The sequence below is a fragment of the Equus quagga genome, chromosome 13 (genome assembly GCF_021613505.1).
Source record: "Equus quagga isolate Etosha38 chromosome 13, UCLA_HA_Equagga_1.0, whole genome shotgun sequence".
NCBI lineage: Eukaryota > Metazoa > Chordata > Mammalia > Perissodactyla > Equidae > Equus > Equus quagga.
This window is the reverse complement of record NC_060279.1, coordinates 50436045-50450234: the sequence shown is the minus strand read 5'-3', so window position 1 is coordinate 50450234 and position 14190 is coordinate 50436045. Positions and strand designations below refer to the sequence as shown.

General features: G+C 36.9%; 1 protein-coding gene across 10 annotated transcripts in view; it reads right to left on the bottom strand.

The window, feature by feature from the left end:
- FTO (FTO alpha-ketoglutarate dependent dioxygenase) overlaps positions 1–14190 on the bottom strand; it is a 352285-nt gene that overhangs the window by 210471 nt on the left and 127624 nt on the right. The window lies entirely within an intron of this gene.

Sequence of the window (14190 nt, the reverse complement as noted above, 5' to 3'; positions counted from 1 at the left end):
AAAGAAAGGCAATGACTTAAACTAAGAGGCCAAGACCACCACACCCCTTACATGTCAGCGAAAACAACCTATGATATTATCTCTATACATAAGGAAGGAGACACAAAATGCCAATTGAGAGACTCCTGCTTCTGGACATTCTGGAATAAAAGTGACAAGGTTTACCATCCTACCTCAAAAAACTATAAAACAGACCAAAAATAGGAAACAAAGCTTTCTGACACTGCAAGGTATGATCCTAAAGATAAGAAAAATAAAATAGGTGGGCTCTACAATTGCCCTAGCTTACTACCTGGAAACAGTTTCAAAGCCACAGAGCAGGGAGGAGAGAGTCAAAAAGAGCCCAGAGTTTTCAGTTATCCTTCTTGCTGAGCGTGAAGACAGAGACTGGAGTTTAGGAAGGCCAAGGCAACAGGATGTGGCTGGCATAATATTGGACTAGAAGAACCTGCACAGAGAGAGAACAAGTAGATATCTGTCTCCTTCAAGGGTTCCTTCAAGTCTTTGGCAGAGAATTGCTCTGCGCATTCGTGAAAACTTCCTATGGGCAGGAAGAAAGCACCAGAAAGCAGTAGGCTGAACAAATTTCAGATCTCATACAGGGCCATGAATACTTTGTGTTCTCAGCAGCCATAATGGCTCCTACTACATGAGATAATGGATAAAATCCTTAGAAAAGCATCATCCTAGTAGTAGGGCTAAATTATTTCTAGATAAAAGGCTGCTCTAGAGCCATCTAATAGCTTAAAAGCAAGGCTGAAAAGGATCCAACTTATTCCAAGTAATTTAATTACTCAATAGAGCAAAGTCTGATGCTATTTAAAAGAATATAAAAAAATTAGGCACCCAACAAATAAATTTGCAATTTCCAGCATCCATTCAAAAAGCAACAGAGGAGAAAACTGAAAGATATATAAGATATATATATATCTTTCCTTTCCTTCACATATACATGTCTTTCATATATATCTATATATATGAAGCTTCTGAAATTGAAAAATGTAGTATCTGAAATAATAAAAATCACATTGAATGAGATTAACAGCACTTTAGACACTGCAGAAGAAAAGATAAGTGAACCAGAATACACAGAAAGAAACTATTAAAAATGAAGCACACAAAGACTACAAAAAAATAAATAAATAAAAGAGCATTGATGACCTTTAAGACAATATTAAGCAGGTTAACATAAATGTAATTTGAGTCTCAGGGGAGAAACAAGGACAGAAAGAAATTCTTGAAATGATGGTCAAAGAGAAAACTAAAAATAAAGAATAAGGACAACAAATAGAAAACATTAACAAGATAAATAATCCAACTATGTCAATAATCACTTTAAACATCAATGGTCTAAATACACCAATTAAAAGACAGAGGTTGTCAGAGTGGATGAAAAAATAAGACCCACTGTATGTTGTCCACAAGAAACTCATTTAAGTATAAAGACATCCACAGATTAAAAGTAAAGGAATGGAGAAATATAGCCCATGCTAACACTAATCAAAACAAAGCTGGAGTACCTATATGAATTTTAGAGCAGATTTCAAAGCAAGGAAAATTATGAGGTATAAAGAGGGCCATTATGTAATCATAAAGGGACCAATTCTCCAGGAAGACATAACAATCCTTAACATGTGTGTGTCTTAGAATAGAACATCAAAATACTTAAGCAAAAACTAATAAAACAGCAAGAAGAAGTAGACAAATCTACTATTATAGTTGGAAACTTCAACATCTCCTATCAGAAATGGACAGATCCATCAGCCAGAAAATCAGTAAGGACAGAGTTAAACTCAACAAGCACCATCAATTAACTGGATATAATTGACATCTATAGACTACTTCATCCAACAACAGCAGGATACACCTTCTTCTCAAGATCATGTGGAATATTCCCCAAGATAGACTATATTCTAGGACAAAAAATATACCTTAATAAATTTAAAAGAACAGAAACCATACAATGTCTGTTCTCAGACCACAAAGGAATTAAACTACAAATCAGTAACAGAAAGATAGTTGGAAAATTCCAAAATACTAAGAGATTAAACAATGCACTTCTAAATAACATATGGTCAAAGAATAAATCTCAAGAGAAATTTAAAAATATTTTGAACTAAATTAAAATACAACTTATCAAAACTTGTGACGTAGGAAAAGCACTACTAAAAGGAAAATTCATAATATTGAATGCATATATTAGAAAAGAATAAAGGTTTAAAATCAATCATAGAAGTTTCCACCTAATCAATAATATAAGTTTCCACCTTAGGAAATTAGAAAAGTAGAGCAATTTAAATCTAAAGTAAGAAGAAAAAAGAAATAATAAAAATTAGAGTAGAAATCAATGAAACAAAAAACAGGAAATCAATAGAGAAAATCAATGAAACAAAGCTGGTTCTTTGAGAAGATCAATAAAATCAATATCCAGACTAAAAAAAAAAAAAGAGAGAAAACACAAGTTACTAACACCAGAGATGAAAAAAGAAATATCACTACAGATCCAATGGACATTAAAAGGATAATAAAGTAATACTATGAACAGATCTATGCCCACAAATTTGATAACCTAGATGAAATGGACCAATAGCTTGATAAGACACAATTTGCCAAAACTCACACAAGAAGAAACAGACAATCTGAATAGGCCTACATCTACTAAGAAATTGAATCAATAATTAACAAGCTTCCCAAAAAAGCACCAAGCCCAGATGAGTTCACTGGTGAATTCTTCCAAACATTTAAGGAAGAAATTATACCAATTCTTTACAATCTCTTCCAGAAGACAGAAGTGGAAGGAAGGCTTCCTAACTCATTCTATGAGGCCAGCAACACCCTAATACTAAAACCAAAGACATTACAAGAAAAGAAAACTACAGACTAATATAGTTCATGAACACAGATGCAAAAATCCTCAAAAAAATATTAGAAAATAGAATGCAACAATGGATAAAAAGACTTAGACACCACGACCAAATAGAATTTATCTAGGTTTTCAAGGCTGGTTCAACATTTGGAAATCAATTAACGTAATCCATCACACTGATGGGCTAAAGAAGAAAAGCCACATGGTCATACCAATAGCCACAGAAAAACATTTGACAATCCAACACAAACTCATGACAAAAACTCTCAGTAAACTAGGACTAGAGGGAACTTCCCAACATGATAAAGAACATTTACAAAAGACCTACAGCTAACACCATACTTAGTGGTATGAAACTCAAAGATCTTCCACTAAGATTGGCACAAGACGAGGATGTCTCTTCTCACCACTCCTTTTCGACCTCATACTGGAAGACGTAGCAAATGCAATAAGACAAAAATGTAAATAAAAGGTATACAGATTGGGAAGGAAGAAATAAAATCTCCTTTGTTCACAGGTGATGTGATTGTCTACACAGAAAATCCAAAAGAACTGGCAAAAAAATCTCCTGGAATTAATAAGCAATTACAGTATAGCTGCAGGATACAAAGTTAATATACAGAAGTCAATTACTTTCCTATATGCCAGTGATAAACAAGTGGAATTTGAAATTAAAAACATATTACCATTTACATTAGCACCACAAAAAATGAAATACTTAGATATAAATCTAACAAAATATGTACAAGGATCTACATGAGGAAAACCACAAAACTCTGATGAACAAATCAAAGAAAAACTAAATAAATGGAGAGAGATTCCGTGTTCATGGACAGGAAGACTCAATATTGTCAAGATGTCAGTTTGTCCCAACTTGATCTGTTGACCAAGAAATTCAACACAATCCCAGTCAAAATCCCAGCAAGTTATTTTGTGGATATCGACAAACTGATTCTAAAGTTTATCTGGAGAAGCAAAAGACCCAAAATTAGCCAACACAACATTGAAGGAGAAGAACAAAGCTGACATTACCTGACGTCAAGACTTACTATAAAGCTACAGTAATCAAGCTGATGTGGTACTGGCAAAAGAACAGGCAAATAGATCAATGAAACAGAATAGTGAGCCCAAAAACAGACCCCCATAAATACAGTCAATTGATCTTTGACAAAGGAGCAAAGGCAATACAATGGAGCAAAGATAGTATCTTCAACAAATGATGCTGCGACAACTGGACATCGACATGCAAAGAAAAAAGAATCTAGACACAGACCTTACTCTTTTCACAGAAGTTAACTTAAAATGGATGGATCACAGACATAAATGTAAAATATATAAGTATAAAATTCGTAGAAGATAAAATAAGAGGAAATCTAGACGACCTTGGGTGTGGTAAAGACCCTTTAGAAACAACAATAAAGGCACAATCCATGAAAGAAATAATTGATAAACTGGACTTCATAACAATTAAAAACTGCTCTGTGAAAGACACTGCCAAGAAAATAAGAAGATAAGCCACAGACTAGGACAAAATATTTGCAAAAGGCCATGTTCAATAAAGGACTGTTTTCCAAAATGAAAAAAGAACTCTTAAAACTCAAGAATAAGAAAACAAATGACCATTAAAAAATGGACAAAAGACCTGAACAGACAACTCACCAAAGAAGATATACAGATGAAAAATAGGCATATGAAAAGATGCTCAACATGATTTGTCATGGAATTGCAACTTAAAACAAAAAGATACCACTATACACCTATTAGAATGGCCGATATCCAGACCAAGTGTTGATGCGGATAAGAAACAACAGGAACACTCATTCATTACTGGTGGGAATGCAAAATGGTACAACTGCTTTGGAAGACACTTTGGTGGTTTCTTACAAAACTAAACATGCTCTCACCATAAGATCCAGCAATTGCACTCCTTGGTATTCACCCAAATGAGCTGAAAACTTATGTCCATTCAAAAACCTGCAAATGATATTTATAGAAGCTTTATCCATAACTGCCAAAATTTGGAAGTAACCAACCTTCAGTAGGTAAATGGATAAATAAACTGTGGCACATTAAGGCAATGAAATATTATTCAGCACTAAAAAGAAATGAGTTATCAAGCTATGAAGACATGAGGAAACTGAAATGCACATTACTACGTGAAAGAAGCCAATCTGAAAAGGCTACATGCTGTAAGACTCCAACTATAAGACATTCTGGAAACGTTGCAACTATAGAGACAGTAAAAAGATTAGTGGCTGCCAGGAGTTGGAGTCGGGGGATAGAGGACGAATAGGAGGATTACAGAGTATTTTTAGGGCAGTAAAATTATTCTATATGATACTGTAATGGTGGCTATCTGTCATAATACGTTGTGAAAGTCCATAAAATATACAATACCAAGAGTGAACTCACACAAAATGTGAACTTTAGGTGATAATGGCATGTCAATGTAGGTTAACTGATTGTAACAAGTGTAGCATTCTGGCGCAGGATGTTGATAGTGCGGGAGGATGTTGACAGTGGGGGAGGCTGTGCATGCATGGGGGCAGGGGTATATGGAAATTCTCTGTACTTTCTGCTCAATTTTGCTGTGAATCTAAAACTGCTCTAAAACATAAACTTCATTTTTTAAAAAATTATCAACTGAAAATTCTTCAGAAAACTCTTTACTCTCCATCTTGAGACCAATGATATATACAGCTACATATAAAGTTATTCTCTCAGCGTGTTCTCATGGCAAAGGCAAACTATTATGTGCATTACTTAATTTAATATTCGGGTGAGCAACTACCAAGTGCCAAGTACTATTCTACGCCCAGTGAACAAAAGAGAGTCCCTGCTCTCGTGGAGGTTACATTATGACGGGGAAGATAGAAAATAAATAAACAAGAAATCCAGATGTCAGGTGTTATGGAGAAAATAAAGGAGAATCTGACAAGCATAAGAGTTAGTGGGGGTACAGGGGACCAGTGCACTACTTTTACAGAAGCTTCACTGGTGACATCTCGGCTGAGAGGAGTTCTGAACGAGGAAGGGCCTGTGATGCCAAGATCTGGGATGAGGGAATTCCAGGCAGAGAAAAGAGCCGAGGCCAAGACACTGAAGTGGAAATGAGCTTGTCGTACTTGAGAAAGAAGAAAGACCAGCACACTGCAGCACAGGGCGCAAGGGGGAGAGGGGGCGTGGGACAGATTAAGGTCTCTGTTGGTCGTGGTAAAAACTTTAGGTTTTATTTTAGATACAATGGGAAGCCTTTAGAAAATTTTAAGCAGGGAAAAAAGTTGATTTAGGTTTGAAAATAGACCACTGTGGTAGCTTTAGAGAAAAGAGAGAAGACTGAAACGGAACAAGATTTGAAGCAGAAGACCGGTCAGGAAGCTGCAGCAGTAATACACGCAGTTGACAGTGACCTGGACTTGCACGACAGCAGGGGAGACGGTGAGCAGTGATCAGATTCAGAATGTTGTAGAAGGAAACAACAGGATCCACTAATGGACTGGACAAGAGAAGTGAGGGGAAGAGCAACTTTGGGGACTTTCACAAAAACAACTGACTGAAGGTGAGTAAGTCACAAAACATTAGGACACTGTAGAAACGGTGTTACAAAACGCAATGAAAGGTGAGGATGAGAACATTGGGGATGTGTCGAGAGTCTTAAACGCAAATACAGAGTCAGCAGGGCAGGCTTATAGAGAGGATCAAACTCGATCCAACCTCTGCAGACTTGGGCTCAGAAGCGCAGCCTAAGGCCTGATGAAGACGACAGAATGACCATTCTCTCTTCCAGTTTGCCCTCTCTGAGGATTCTGGTTAAGGACACACCTCAGAATTTCTGGTTAATCCAGAGTATTTTGCCTAAAGAGGGTTTCAGAGTCAAACAAAAAAACAAAACAAAAAGCAGAGGCTGGAGGAAGTTCCCCAGGCCAGATTCCCATGACGGGTTGTAACAATTTCTAAGAAAAATGTAAATGCCATTCTCATCTACCCAAATAAAATCCTTATTGTGGCTATGCTATTAATACTAGGATACATAGATCCCATTGGGGGTAAAAACCATTTTAATGAACAGATTTGTTAAGGGCCGCTAAGGGGCAACGAATCTGATGCAGGCCGAGTGGCAAACACATCAGAAGCAATACTTGGGGGCTGTACCTTTATTTAAATCCTTGGCAACTCTCTAATCAAACAGCTCTTTTGAAAATGCTCCCAACTGTCTCTAATCCTTTATGATTTTTAGGAAGAACCCTGTAATTTTCATTTAAGAGCTTCTAATTTATCTAAAACTCTAAGTCTATAAAAGTGGCTCAAGCTTCACGGATTGTACATCTCAAAGAATATACTAATGACATTCCTAGCTTTAAAAGACTACTGCTAATAATTTTTAGAAGAAAAATGTTAAAGAATGCCTATTTGCCCGAGCTATCTCAGAATACAGCTAAAAATTTATATTCAAGGGGAAAATCAGAGTTTGTAGAATTTATTCAAAAAAACAAACAGAAAAGAAGCTCTCACTCTTTGCTGGCTAAATGCTGCATGCTCTACCAGTGGGTGAAGAGAGCTCTGGACATTCACTGGAGCATGAAATCTCATTGCATATAAAAAAGACCACAGATGCAAGGGTATAATTTACACTGGGGTGATCGATTGGTGCCCAGGACTTGCCTGGTTTTAACACTGAAGTCCTACCTCCTGAGACCCCCTCCCCACAGACAAACCAGGACAGTTGGTCACCCTAAATTTAACCCAGCCCTTACTTCCTTGGTTTTGTTGTGCAGTGTGTCACAAGGGCCATTTCATCCCAAATTTCTTAAAGTAGCAATCAGGAGCTTTGCTAACGGCACTCCTGAGCTAAACGAGCTCAATACTGAAATCCAATCTGCCAGCCTCGCACAGTCACTGAAGCTTCTCAATCTCACTCACCTGTCCGTTCTCATCCCTCAATCTTAATATTTATGACCTTATTTTTCCTAGATGTGGGGACATCCATGACTGAGAACATTTTCAGAATTTAATAGGCAAGGAAAGGGTGGGGGGGAAGCTTCCTGGCAAGATGTCAGGATAGACTCAGGCCTCTACCTGCCCCATTCCTAGATTCCCGATGAGACGATCAACAGAATATTAAAAGAGATCAAAACTTCTTTCAGCACTAAATATTAGGGAAAAGTGCTCAATATGCCAGAAACTGCAAGGAATTGTGCTGGATATAGTATAGGTGGGATGAGATTAAAGAAGGCTGACACTTGACTGTCTACTCTGAAAGAGCAGCATCTCCATAAACATATCGAGAAGATCCTGAGAGGAGTGCTCACCTTCTAACTCAGAAGGGGAAGGGCAGGGGGGCACAAGAGGCTAGGGGCACCAGGGGCAGGACTCTTGCCTCTGTAGAGCAGCATTATATGCACACAACCTGTGACCCACAGACCCCAGGATGTGTTGCTGGCACAAGCCACCACTTTGAGAAAAGAAGCAGGCATCGCTGAGGTAAGAAACGGGAGCAAGCAGGTATGCCAGGGATGGGCCCAAGGCTGCCAGGGTTTGCTCATACTGCAAGCATCTATACCACATAAAGCCAAAAACAAGTTATTCAGTACACTTCAGTTTCACAAATCTCCTATCTGGCCATATAAGGATGCATCTTCTTCCTTCTTTCTTCAAGTGAAGGATCTGGCCAGGAATCTAATACTCAGATTTCACAGAAGCTGTCTCAACACTTACTCGTCTATGAGGCAGTACCAGTCCTCCCCCTGTAAGGAGAAACAGACAAGGACAAGTCGCTAAACTCATGCAAAAATACTGCAGTTCAAAGGAAAGAAACCACTTTGGTTGAAACTGTTTCTTCTGAAAAAGTTTTACTCAAACTACAAGAAAAAATTTTTATAAAATTTTCAATATTTCAAGAAGACACTTGATTCAAGAAGCCACTGCATCTGTGAAAATGGGGCAATCAGACATGAAGATGGAACAGTAAGACATCAGGAAAGATTGCTTGGAGTTGGTTTTTTCTAACAGTATTGCTTCACTTAAAATGATGATAGGTGAACGAACAAGAGAACACACACTCCAGAAAAATCAAATCACTGACGTGGATGAGTGAACTCCAAAACATTCTCCTAGAACTGAGAGGGAAAATGAAAATCAGTGACAGAAAAGATAACACATGAGGGATACATTCTGGAAGCCAAAGTACATATAACAGGAATCTTAGAAAAAAAGAAGACAGAGAGATGAAAGAACAATCAAAGGAATAACAGAAGAATATTTCCAAAGTAGTGAAAAGGCCTGAGTCTGCACTTCAAAATGGTTCACCAAGTAGATAAACATATTCTGTTCAAAAACTAAACATAAAATGATACAAATGTCCAAAGAAAACATAATTTACCACAACAGAATCAAAATGAAGATGGCCTCAGTCATCTCCCTAACATTAAATATCAGGGGTCAACGGAACAACAGCCACAGAGTTTTTAAGGTGGAAAGTTTATTACTCAAGAACCCTGTAGCTATTAAAGGAAACAGGAACATGTGAAGGCAGAGAAACTCACTCGCGGATGATGCAAGGACTCAGAGAATGTGCTACTGCCATTCCTCTGCGACCAGTCTTCATGAAAACACGGTCAGAACCTATACTGTAGCTGACCAAGAAGAGTAACCAAAATAATTAAAACTCCAGTATAAAAAGAATACCAGTGAGCATAGAAGTAGTTAAATAATTTCAAATATGCTTATTTAACATAATGCAAGTATAAAAAATAATACTTGAAAGCAAAGATGCTTCCCCTAAAAAAATAATATATTACAAAATCTAAGTCAAAAATCCAAAAGAGTACATTAAAAAATACCTGGGAAGTGGGCAGAAGGGTTGAATACAGTAAACGTCAAGAAAAACACTTACATCTCAACAGATAAATGGGCAAAAGATGATGAACCAATGAATAGTAACAGAAAGAAGTATACAAATGGCCAAGAAACACAGAAAATGTTCAACCTCATCAATAAATAAAGAAATGCAATTTAAAACTGCAGTATCTTATTTTCACCCGTTCAGCTGGCAAAAATATTTTTAAATTGTAATGCCTAGTATCGCCTAGGGTGAGGTAAAGCAGGCTGACGGAACTAACTGATAACCACAGTTCATACACTGCAGGTGGGAATGTAAAATAAACAATCTTCTAAATAACACTCTAACACTATAATATGTACAGTTTTAAAATATCCATACTCCTAACCCTCACCTGGGTATTCCACTTCTAGTAATTTTTCCTAAATTTTCCTAAATAATCTACGATTATTTCTAAATAATCAAAGAAATAATCATAGAAAAATCCTAAATAATCTAATCATAGACAAAGATATATGTATGAAAATGTTCACCAGAGCAATGCATATGATATCAAAACAATGGAAATGAGTATAATGAACAAAAGTAGGGGATTAATATCTGAGCCATTCTTAAAAATCACATTTTCAAGTAATATTTAATAAGGAAAAATGCTCAAGATATAAAGTATGTTTTAAAAGACACAAAACATTATATCTAATATGATGTTATTTTCTAAAAAGAAAAAAATAAACATATATTCCCACGTATAGAAAAAAACATTAGAAGGAACTAGACCAAATAGTTAAGAATGATCTTATCTCTGGGTGGTGATAGTACGTATTTTTATTATCTACTTTACACTTTCCTATAGTTTGTAAATTCTCTACAATGTGCACATACCATATTTCATTAATTCCAACGTACACATTTTTTTCTTTATATTCAACCTCTCTGAAATTGGAATACATCTTAAAATTGATGGCATCTTTGACTGGATGACATATATTATTACTTTTGTGTTTAGCAATAAAATATAAAACACTAAGTATTATTATTTTTAAAAGGTCCAAAGGGAAATGTTCAATGAAGAGATCCTCAGAAAAGACTATTCATTCCCCAAAGAAAGACCGGCACACTGCCATCTGCGAAGGCAGCAAGAGCTTTGGTGAGTTTTGCAAATCTTCCCCAAATACAATTTTCCACGGGTGTAAAGGTTCTTTTATAAAAACAAGTACAGAGGTGAAGATGACCTCAGGGTACACAGCTTCCCCCTCTTTTTTTTTAAATTAACTTTTATGGAATGCTTAATTTGTTCTTGGGCTGTGAAGAGAATAGATTCTTGAGGTTAATAATTCATTTTTGCTTTCTAAATATGCAAAAAGAACTTAGATCCCACTTTGGCAAGGGCTGCCTTTACTCTTCCAAGTTTGCAACTCTTCCCAAGAGACAGGAAGACAGAGGGGGCTGGGGAAACGGAAAGATGAGAAGGGACAGAGGTTAGGTTGCCAGGAAACTTCAATGAAGTAGTTTTCTTCTTTTCTCCCTTTGTATACCCAGAGCCATCACTTCTGCCCCCTGCTCTGAACTGTGGGCAGTGAACTGTGGGGACCAGAACTTCCCAAATAAAATTAATGAATGAAACAGAAGCAGCCACTCAAACCTCTAAGTTCTGTTCCTTCATTCAACTTGACTTCCCTTTTTATTCACTCCCATCTTACATCTGATTTTCCACTGGCAATTGAGGAAGATGATTTCTAGCTAGTACCTAGGGAGTAAAAGAGGATGCACTCTCCAAACACACGGTGTACGTACTATTATGTACAAGGCACTAAGTGCTGTGTGTAGCACAAGAATATATGTAATACAGTACTGGCTCTCAGAAAGCTTAGCTCTAGCAGTTGAGACAAGACTTCTACACCAGTCACTATAGTCCAGAAGGAAAAGTTATGGCCACCATACTGATGAGCTGGTACTCCTGCCATTGTGGGTATTACATTTTTTTCCTGTCACCCCTAAACAGGTTAGTTAGCCATATACCTAGACGAAGGGAAAAACATGAAAGGGGGAGGGAACAGTGTGACAAAGATAAGGAAAAAGGTTTGTGCCTGGACTAATTTCAGGACAAAATTTTAGGACAAAGTCACTATAATGAATTGACCGAGGACTATGATTTATATCTTTTTCAAATGTTTTAAATATTTATAGGGCCTAGAAGAAGTATTCCAGAGGAAGAGTTTACTGAATTTCCATCATGGGGTATATAGTCTGGCCGTGAAATCTGCTGCAGGGACTGATTGAGGAACGTCTAGTCCTGAGCTCAAACCTTCAACAAGGATGCAAAAATAAAAAAAGCTTCATTCACGGTCACTCTTTCACTGTCTTTACAGAAATGGCCAAAAGCACACAAAGGATATGCAATCAAATTAAAAGCCTGAAAAATTCTTTTCCACAGGTCATGCTTTTAGGACTTATGTTATACAGATAGAGAGCCAAAGAGGGCACATTAAGATTGGCAGCCAAAGGGAAAAATTCCACCCAGCCAACCCAGAGGCAGAACTACCCCAATGCAGCACGACTCTAACTGAATGACACGTGAAAGACAAGGACCTCACAATTCAGAGTAAACACCTATCCTCAGCCCAAAAGAAACCAACACATTTTTGTTACCTTTGGTGGTTTTCTTATAAAAGATGTGGAAGAGAATATAATACACATTGATCCGGACACTGTGTCCATTTGGAAAATTCTATGATGTCACATGGTTTTTTGGACTGGATGTAAGGAAATAAAGCCTGGGCCATTGAAGGAAGAGAACGCCATGGACTCCCTGGAGATTCCTAAGTATTAGGTGAGCAGCCATCTGTTTGGGGGAGGAACTTCAAAACCTTTTCCAGCCAGGAGCTTTCAAGGACAGAATAAATATTTTCTTTTGCCTATATGGCAAAAATATATTGCCATGAAATGAAGAGAAAAAGCCAATCCTTGGTTCACCCATTCACTCATTAATTCAATCATTACTTAGTAAAGCACCTATCCCGTTCAGAGTACTGTCTTAAGTGCCGCAGAGTTACAGTTTTAGGAATCTACAATATAGCAGATAGAAGGCATTTTTAGAAAATTCCAAAATGCATTCTGAGCCTTTGATGAAGACTAAACTCTTGACCTGACATTGCAACATTCCCCTACAACGGACACAAATTTAGTGAGGACAGTGGGTTACATCTCCTGTTTACGGATCCAGTCACTCTACTGCCTTCTGCAATAAATAACACATTACAAGCACTGTTACGTACCGGCTTTCAAATTTCAGAATGATTGTACAGAGAAAGCATGGCAGTCTTATCAAAATTACAGATTAGTATGTAAACATTATAAACTTCAAAAATGTGAAAGTAATGATGTGGCTGAAAGAGAACTTTAATTCTCCATCTTACATGCTAAAAGTCAACAGAAAGTATCTATATACTGGTTATAAAGGTAATCGATTAAGAAAAAAAACTAAGGGGCCAGCACTGTGGTCGAGTGGTTGCGTTCTCGCACTCCGCTTTGGCCGCCCCGGGTTTTGCCAGTTCAGATCCTGGGCGCAGACATGGCACCGCTCATCAGGCCATGGTGAGGCGGCATCCCACATGCCACAACTAGAAGGACCCACATCCAAAAATATACAACTATGTACTGGGGGGCTTTGGGGAGAAAAAGGAAAAAATAAATAAAAGTCTCTAAAAAAAAAAAGAAAAAGAAAAAAAAAGAAATGTTAACTAACAAAAGTTAGCAAGAGTGAGAAATAGTGTAATAGTGTAAGAGAGCCAATTCCACATTTTTCTTAATGGAGAGACTGAGAGTGCTCAAAGCTCCTGGATAAAGAAAGAGGAGCATTAAGCACATGTTTAAGAGCTATAGAGGCAATCACTTAAAGAATAAAATGCATATACAGTGAAAAGTATTCACTTCTAAGAAATGAAACCTACGGACAGGTGGCAAAGGGTTTTTCACTTTCCATTTTAGATCATCCAGTTGTTTGAATTTTTATTTCCTAATGCATATATTATTTTTTAATACCAAAAATAATATGAATGAGGTACTAACATGAAAAGATCTTCAGGACATATTATTAAGTTTAAAAAAAAAACAAGTACTCTAGTAATATACATTATAAAGTCTCATTTGTGTTTTTTTAAAGCAGCAGCAACATATATGTAAACATATTAACATAATTATATTTATGCTTACAAAGTAATGCTTACAAAAAGACCAGATAGGAGAGGCAGGTAAAACAGAATGTCCACATTTTATTCTATTATAGTTCCATATTATGTGAACCCTTTGCAACGAGAATATATGTGTATTTATCTATTAATTGTTCAATTATTTTTTCCACATTTTTAAAGAAAAAAGATCCCATGACTATATAATTAGTGAAGAAGCAGAGTTCAGTGGAAGAAAGAGCAGCTTTGGTCTCAGAGAAACCTGGATTCAAACACAAGCTGCGCTATGTACGTCACCT